The sequence below is a fragment of the Callospermophilus lateralis genome, chromosome 7, assembly GCF_048772815.1.
Source record: "Callospermophilus lateralis isolate mCalLat2 chromosome 7, mCalLat2.hap1, whole genome shotgun sequence".
Lineage (NCBI taxonomy): Eukaryota > Metazoa > Chordata > Mammalia > Rodentia > Sciuridae > Callospermophilus > Callospermophilus lateralis.
The window spans coordinates 22,475,703-22,483,174 of record NC_135311.1 but is presented as its reverse complement, the minus strand read 5'-3'; the positions used below and the strand labels follow the sequence as shown (position 1 = coordinate 22,483,174).

Here is a 7,472-nt window from a genome sequence, read left to right as displayed (position 1 = left end):
AAACCACTAAAAAGTGAATTACAGGGTGGCAAAGATATCACATCTTATTTATTCATTAATATCTTGAAGGGTACCTAGATAGGTTCCTTAGTTTAGTTACTGTGAGTTGACCTACTCTACATTGATGTGGCCACCAGCAATGTATGAGTGTATCTTTTCTCTCATATCTGCATGAACACTATTATTGCTTGTTTTCTTGATAATTGCCATTATAACTGCAGTGAAATTAAATATTGAAATAGCTTTGATTTGCATTTATCTAATTGCTAAAGATGATGGTCTTTTTTATATGTTTGTTGATCAGTTGTATTTCTTCTTCTGTGAAGTGTCTTGCTCAGTTCCCTAGTCCATTTATTGATGGGTTATGTCTCTTTTTTTGGCATTAAAGTTTGTTGTGTTCTTTATATATCTTGGGGATTACCATGTGTGTGTGGTAAAGATTTATTTTCCCATTCTGTAGCCTCTCTCTTATTGTTATAGATTGTTTTCTTTGTGGAGAATAAGCTTCTTAGTTTGAATCCATCCCATTTATTGATTCCTAATTATACTGTTTGTGTTTTATACTTCTTGTGATTCAAGAAATCAGTCAGGTCCTAAGCTAACATGATGAGAAGGTGGACCTTCTTTTTTTTTTTTCCTGTTAGGCACAGGGTCTCTGTTCTCTTGTCTAAGTCTTTGATCTACTTTGAGTTGATTTTTGAGCACAGTGAGAGACAGAGGTTTAATTTTATCTTTTTACATATAGATTTCCAGTTTTCCCAGCACCAATTGTTGAACAGGTTATCTTTTCGCCAATTTATGTTGTTGGCACCTTTGACTAGTATGGACTGGTCTACATGTCTTTGGGTACATTTTTTAAACTATTTCTCTGTAGTATAGTTTAAGGTCTAGTATTGTGATGCCTACTGATTCACTCATTTTGTTGAGAATTGCTTTGACTATTGTGTCTCTTCTATTTTTCAAATGAATTTCATGATTGCTTTTTCTAGTTTTATTAAGAATGTCATTGGGAGTTTAAAAAGAATTGCATTGAATCTGTATAACTATTTTGTTAGATTTGCCATTTTGTCCAAGATCATTCTGCCTATCCAAGAGCATGGAACATCTTTACATCTTCTAAGATCTTCCATTTCTATCTTTAGTGTTCTGTAGTTTTCATTGTAGAGGTATTTTACCTCTTTTTTTAGATTGATCCCAAGTATTTTATTTTATTCTTTCTTTTTCTTTTTTGAGGCCATTGTTAATGGAGTGGTTTTCCTAATTTTTTTAAACAGTGGATTCATGAATTAAGTATAGAAATGCATTTGGTTTATGGGTGTTTATTTCATATTGTGCTATTTTGCTGAATTTATTTATTTATTATTTCACAAGAAAGTTTTCAGGTGAAATTTTTTAGATTTTCTAAATATAGAAGCATGTCATTAGCAAATAGTGATAATCTGAGTTCCTCTTTTTCTATTTATTTATCTTTAATTCTTTCTTCTAATTGTTTTGGATAGAGTTTCAAGGAGGATGTTGAATAGAAGTGGCAAAAAAAGGGCATCCTTTTACTTTTTTTGAATTTTAGAGGGAATGCTTTAAATGTTTCTCCCTTAAGAATAATGTTTCTGGGGCTGGAGTGGCTCAGTGGAGAACACTTTCCTGGCATGTTTGAGGCCTTGGGTTCAATCCTCAGCACCACATATAAATAAATAAATAAATAAATAAATAAATAAATAAAATGAAAACTCCATTGACAACTAAAATATATTAAAAGAATATTATTATTATTATTATTATTATTATTATTATTATTATAGCCGCCACTATCAGAGAGCCAGGAGCAGCGGAGGAGCCCTGGGTGGACATAGGGCCCAGTGACAGGGAAGTGGGGGGCGCGGCCCCCTGGGAGGCCGCGGGCCAATACCCCCCACCCCCAACAGCGCAGCAGCATGGGAGGTGGAGCATGGAAACACTGTTCTATGGCGATGGGGCGCTGAGCGGCCTATTGGTGGCGCCAGTGGCCGCAGCAGCAGCAACTTAGTATCCCCAGACCTCTTGTTCCTTGTTCCCCTGGCGGGGCGGACTGTGGTAGCCGGCACCAAGAGGAAAAAGTGTGCGCTGAGGCTGAACCAGAGCGAGCAGGTAGTGGAGGCACCAACGGCCCCCCTGCATGCAGACGGCGCCCCCAGCCAGGTGTGTACCCGACGGCCTGCTTTCCTCGCCGGACCTGGAGCTGCTCAAGCTCCCCTCTCCTGAGCTCGAGCACCTCATTATACAGTCCAATGGGCTGGTTGCCACCACGGTGATGAGCACTCAGTTCCTCTACCCTAGTGGCGGCCAGTGAGGAGCAGGAGTTCACCAAGGACTTTGTCAAGGCCTTGGAGGATTTGCACAAGCAGAACCAGCTGGACGCGGGTGCAGCCGCTGCTGCGGATGCCACAGGAGGACCCCCCTGGCATGACATCCAGCGCAGCACCTTCCGTGGCGGCGACTGAGGCAGCGGTCTGTGGGAACTTGAGCAGCTACTCAGGTGGCGCTGGGGATGCTAGGGGCATTGCGATGGTCGCCTTGGCCACAGAGCACCCCACCCCCACCCCCGCCACGGCACTGGGGCAGCACCTGGCAGTGCTCAAGGACTAGCCACAGAGGATGTCTGACATGCCTAACTTCCGGGAGAGCCAGGGGTTGTCACCCATCGACATGGACACGCAGAAGCGCATCAAGGTGGAACGCAAGCGGCTGCTCAACTGCATCACAGCCTCCAAATGCCACAACTGCAAGCTGGAGCGCATCTTGCCGGCCTGGAGGAGAAAGTGAAGACGCTCAAGAGCCAGAATATGGAGCTGGCATCCACTGCCAGTCTGCAGGTGGCGCAGCTCAAGCAGAAAGTCCTCAGCCACGTCAACATCAGCTGCCAGCTGCTGCTCCAGCATCAGGAACCTGCATATTGAGCCCGAGCACCGGGTGCATGCGTGGACCCCCTCACGGAGGAAGGGGTGGGCGCCCCGACTTGGAGAGGATGCAGCCCTGGCAACTGGTCTTGGAGAAGGTAGGGTCCCCAGGGATATCCCCGTGGTGCCCACAACTCAGAGAGGGCGCCCTGGACTTCAACAAGCGGAACCCCCTGCTCATGGGGTGGGGCAAGCGCATGACCCCCTCCCGCACTGCGCTGCCTCTGTTCCCAGTGATGCTGTCCTCTGTTGCACAAACCTTCGCGCCCTGACTGCCCCTTCATAGACATCTACACATCGCTGTGGAAGGGGGCTCTGTGGGGAGCAGCCTCCAGCCTGACTTTTTTTTTTTTTTTTTTTTGCCTTTGGAAGAGAGAAAAACAGAATGTTCCATTCTGCCCTATTTATGGTTCTACTCATAGAAACGGTTGTGTATGCGTGTATGTTTCCTTGTGTTGGTTTAAAAAAAAAAAATGGGAAGAAGAAAAAAAAATAGTATGCCTTTTCCTCGCTCTCGCTATCCACTTCTGTCCTTCCAACACCCCTCCCCCCTGCCCTTTTTGTTCTTTTGTTTTGTTTTGCTAGAAGTCCACATTCCTGTTGGCAATCTTTTGTTCACGCTCTCCCAGTTTTCTGTTTTATGTAAAGTCTCCCTATGCAGAAAGGAAGGAAGGAAGGAAGGGAGGGAGGGAGGGAGAGAAAGCGAAAGAAAGAAAGAGGAAAGAAAGAAAGAAAGAAAGAGAGAGAGAGAGAGAGAGAGAGAGAAAGAAAGAAAGAAAGAAAAGAGTTTACCTTGTGTTTACCATAGACAGCTTTTATATTTGATAGTGTTAAGATATATTTCTACTATACATAGTTTTCTAGTGTTTTGACCATGTATTTAGTCAAATGCTTTTTCTGCACTTATTGAGATAATTTTCTGATTCTTGTCTTTACATCGATTTACTTAAAAAAATATGTTTATTGATTTCCATGTGTTGAACCAACCCTTTATCCCTGGGACAAACCCCACTGATCATGTTAATATGATTTTGTATGCTGCTTGCCATAATTTTATTGAGAATTATTACATCTCTGTTCCTCAGGAATATTGATCTGAAATGTTCTTTCCTTGATGTGTCTTTATCTGGTTCTTGGTCTGGTTGATATTAGTTTCATAGAATGAGGTTAGAAGGTTTTGCTATTTTTTTATTTCATAAAATGATTTTAGAAGAATTGATGTTCATACTTTTTTCAACTTCTTGTAGAACTGGGCTGAGAATTCCTCTGATACTGGTTTTTTCTTAGTTGTTAGGCTTGTGATAATCCCTGGCTTGGGAGAATTAATGTAATACACTCAAGACTTCATGCTTTAGAGGAGAAATGCCTACCCTAACATTATACTGCTTTGACAAATTTTAGTCATCAAATAACGATATTATTTTAGACATTTTTTGTGTTCCCCAGGACAAGACTAACACCTCCAAGACTCCTTTCTTTGAACGTGTGTGTGTGTGTGTGTGTGTGTGTGTGTGTATGTGTGTGTATCCAGGGTTTTGTGGTCACTTGGTAAAATTTCATTAAATAACACAGCCATGACTCCAATTTGGGTATTTTACTCAAGGTTTTTAGCCCACATCTTAAATTTTTGATCCATACAACACTTAAAGTAGCTATAATTTCTATCAGAGTCTCTACATGGAAGTATGAAATGATGGGATAAAATATTTTAACACTCTAACTCTCCAATATTATCAAATTTATTTCTAATGGAAATTAATGTTATTCATACTCTTGACATAATGCTCCTACAATAAATGTAAAAACCTTTGAAGTAAATAAAACATATGAGGATCAGTCAAGGGAGGTGACAGAGCCCCACGAGAGCAGGATGAAGATTATGAAATAATTCTGAATTAAAAGCTAAGTTCTATGACAAGTGGAATCGACAGTTTTCATGTGTGTATTGGGATAATTACTATACTAAGATATTTAGGTGTTTATAAAGTAGGAGAATATAAGATATTATCACACTGTTAAGAAATAGGGAAATAAGAGGAACACTTTCATAAATAGTCATGCTGAATTTAGCTGGAAACCCAAATGTGAACCCTAGAGATGTTTTGTAAGCAACAAAGTTAAGCAAATAGATCATCAGTTCTCTTTCTACTGAGGACAAAGTAGAAGGCAATAGTTTACACACATATTTTTAATAAATTCAATAAAATGCTTCATTTCAAGGGAAACTAATAAACCACGCTGTGGTAGAAGGAACTGTCAAGTTCAACTTGTTAAACTGTCTTTGACACATCTATGACCAAGAAGGAAAAAATGACTATTTCCCATGAATAAATTCAGTAATAACAGAAAGTCTTCTCAGATAAATGGCTACACTTTGAATAATGCTGAAATATTCATTAACTCTGGCACCTCTTACAGAATACTCACTCCATGCCTGAAAGACTCATGGGTACAAAGAAGTAGGTACCCAGGGCTTTGAATCTTCTTCAAGAAAAATTTCCTTTTTTCCCAAGCTTTGACCATCCTGACATCAATGTATGGATGCACATATTTGGAGCAAAGCTGTCCTCTGATGATCCAGTTACCTTTCTCCTTTAAAATTACAAAAATTTCTATAGAAAATGCTTTTCTTTACCCGAACACCCAAAGTCTGTTGTCATTCATTGAATGAATTTGAATTATCTTTGAAAAACATTTTTTCTTTAAAGTTATCAGTGAACAAAATCATCCTTTGATATTTGGGTGAAAAGTCAGTGAAAATTTCTTTGAAAGTTTAAATATTTTTCAAGAAAAAATAACTCTAAATTATTATATCTGCTTTTATTACAGAAAAGTCAGTAATGTGATAGAAAATAACTTGGTTTTTATTGCTGTTGTTGTGTTTTGTTGTTGTTGTTCTGTTCCTAGCAAAACAATGTAAGGCCCCTCACTAGACCCCGGATATGTATGGCTTTTTGTATTAGAAAATAAATTTTTAAAAACCCCAAACTAATGTTTCCTGTAAGTGCGTATACTCTTACAGTATATATTTTTCAATTGAAAACAACTTAGAGTAATGACACCCAATGTAAATGGATATGCCTCCCATAGAGCTTTATCTTCCAAATGACTAGTTTCTGAAGAGTGAGCTGAGACATCTTCTCTTAGAAAGAAATCAAGGCAGGGATGGAGAATGAGAGATAAGAAGGAAAGAAGCAATGAAATGAGGAAGGAAGAAAGTAGACAAGAGAGAAAGGAAGGAAGAAATTTGACTAATGGTTTTTCTCATTTGGGAATGGACACAGGTTAAAGCACCTTCTTCCTGAGGGAGCAGTTTTTCTTCCAATTTCCCCTTTCCATTGTAGTCCATCTTCTCATTCTCTCACCCCCATCATATTGAATATTTAGCAGACATACATTGTCATTGTGAACCAGTCTGTGCTTGAAGATAATTAATTCAACTACTGTACAGTCCAGCTTAGCCATGAGCAGGTAGTTTAAGAGCTGTGAAAAAAAAAAAAAAAAGGAACCGTGGATGCCAATCATGCAGGATTTTCTCTTTCCCATCTAGAAACCAAAATGAGAAACTTTTTCTGTTAACCTTCGCTGAGAAATGCAAGGGAAGGTCCTGACTGGCCCTGGTCATGTCCAACTCTACAAAATATTATTGTGAGCATAATGGAACTTGATCTGGACAGAAATGACTCACAGACCCTGTTATCTGTTTCTGGTAGGTTAGTGTTAGTTAGTAACTACCATAGCTCAGCAATGCAAGATCTACATGGAAAGGATTAAGTTATTAAAACAATGGAGAAAAAATATGGAGCTCTCAGTATCACCAAATGCCTACTATTTATCTGATCAATAGGACTGTGTTTCTCAGTAATATCACCCATAATTTATCTGCCCCTTAATGTGTATCAGCACACCTTTTTTACTTGGAGTATCTTTATTTATTTCAACCAGAGATTTATCAAGTAGAAAAAGAAAGTACTCTCGTTTTATAGGTAGCATATTGAAAGTGAGGTGGACTTTAAAAAATCTCAGAAAATTTTCTCATATGTAGTAAAATAGGTTTAGAACATATTTTCCTTAGTATTTAAAGAATTACTACCTATGGAGCAGAGTGATAAATAATCATTTTTTTATTGATGTATAAGCATCTTTTGAATGTAAGGTACTAGTTTATTCACTAAGGGCTTATATTCACTGTTCTCTAAAAAGATAATGAAAATTATAAACATAGATTTTCTTAGCTTTCTTGTAGGAAAAGACCAGAAACACTTCACAGAAAAATATACAAAAAGAAAGAAAGAAAGAGTTAAAGAAAGAAAGAAAGAGATAAAAAAGGGAAGAAAGAAAGAAGGAGATAAAGAAAGAAAGAAAGAGAGAGAGAAAGAAAGAAAGAAAGAAAACAAGGTTGTTGGAAATATTTATTCTCAGTACAAATTATATTATTGAGGGCCAGTCCTAAGGTAGGGAATGTTTGAGGCTAGGAAAATCACCAAGCCTTCACTCATTGTTTTAATGAACAGACTTTATTCTAAGGAGAGTTATAGA

At 38.8% G+C, this 7,472-nt stretch overlaps 1 pseudogene; it reads left to right on the top strand.

The window, feature by feature from the left end:
• The first annotated feature begins 1,945 nt into the window (after positions 1-1,945).
• LOC143405044 (transcription factor JunD-like) lies at positions 1,946-2,933 on the top strand (annotated as a pseudogene).
• The last annotated feature ends 4,539 nt before the right edge of the window (positions 2,934-7,472 follow it).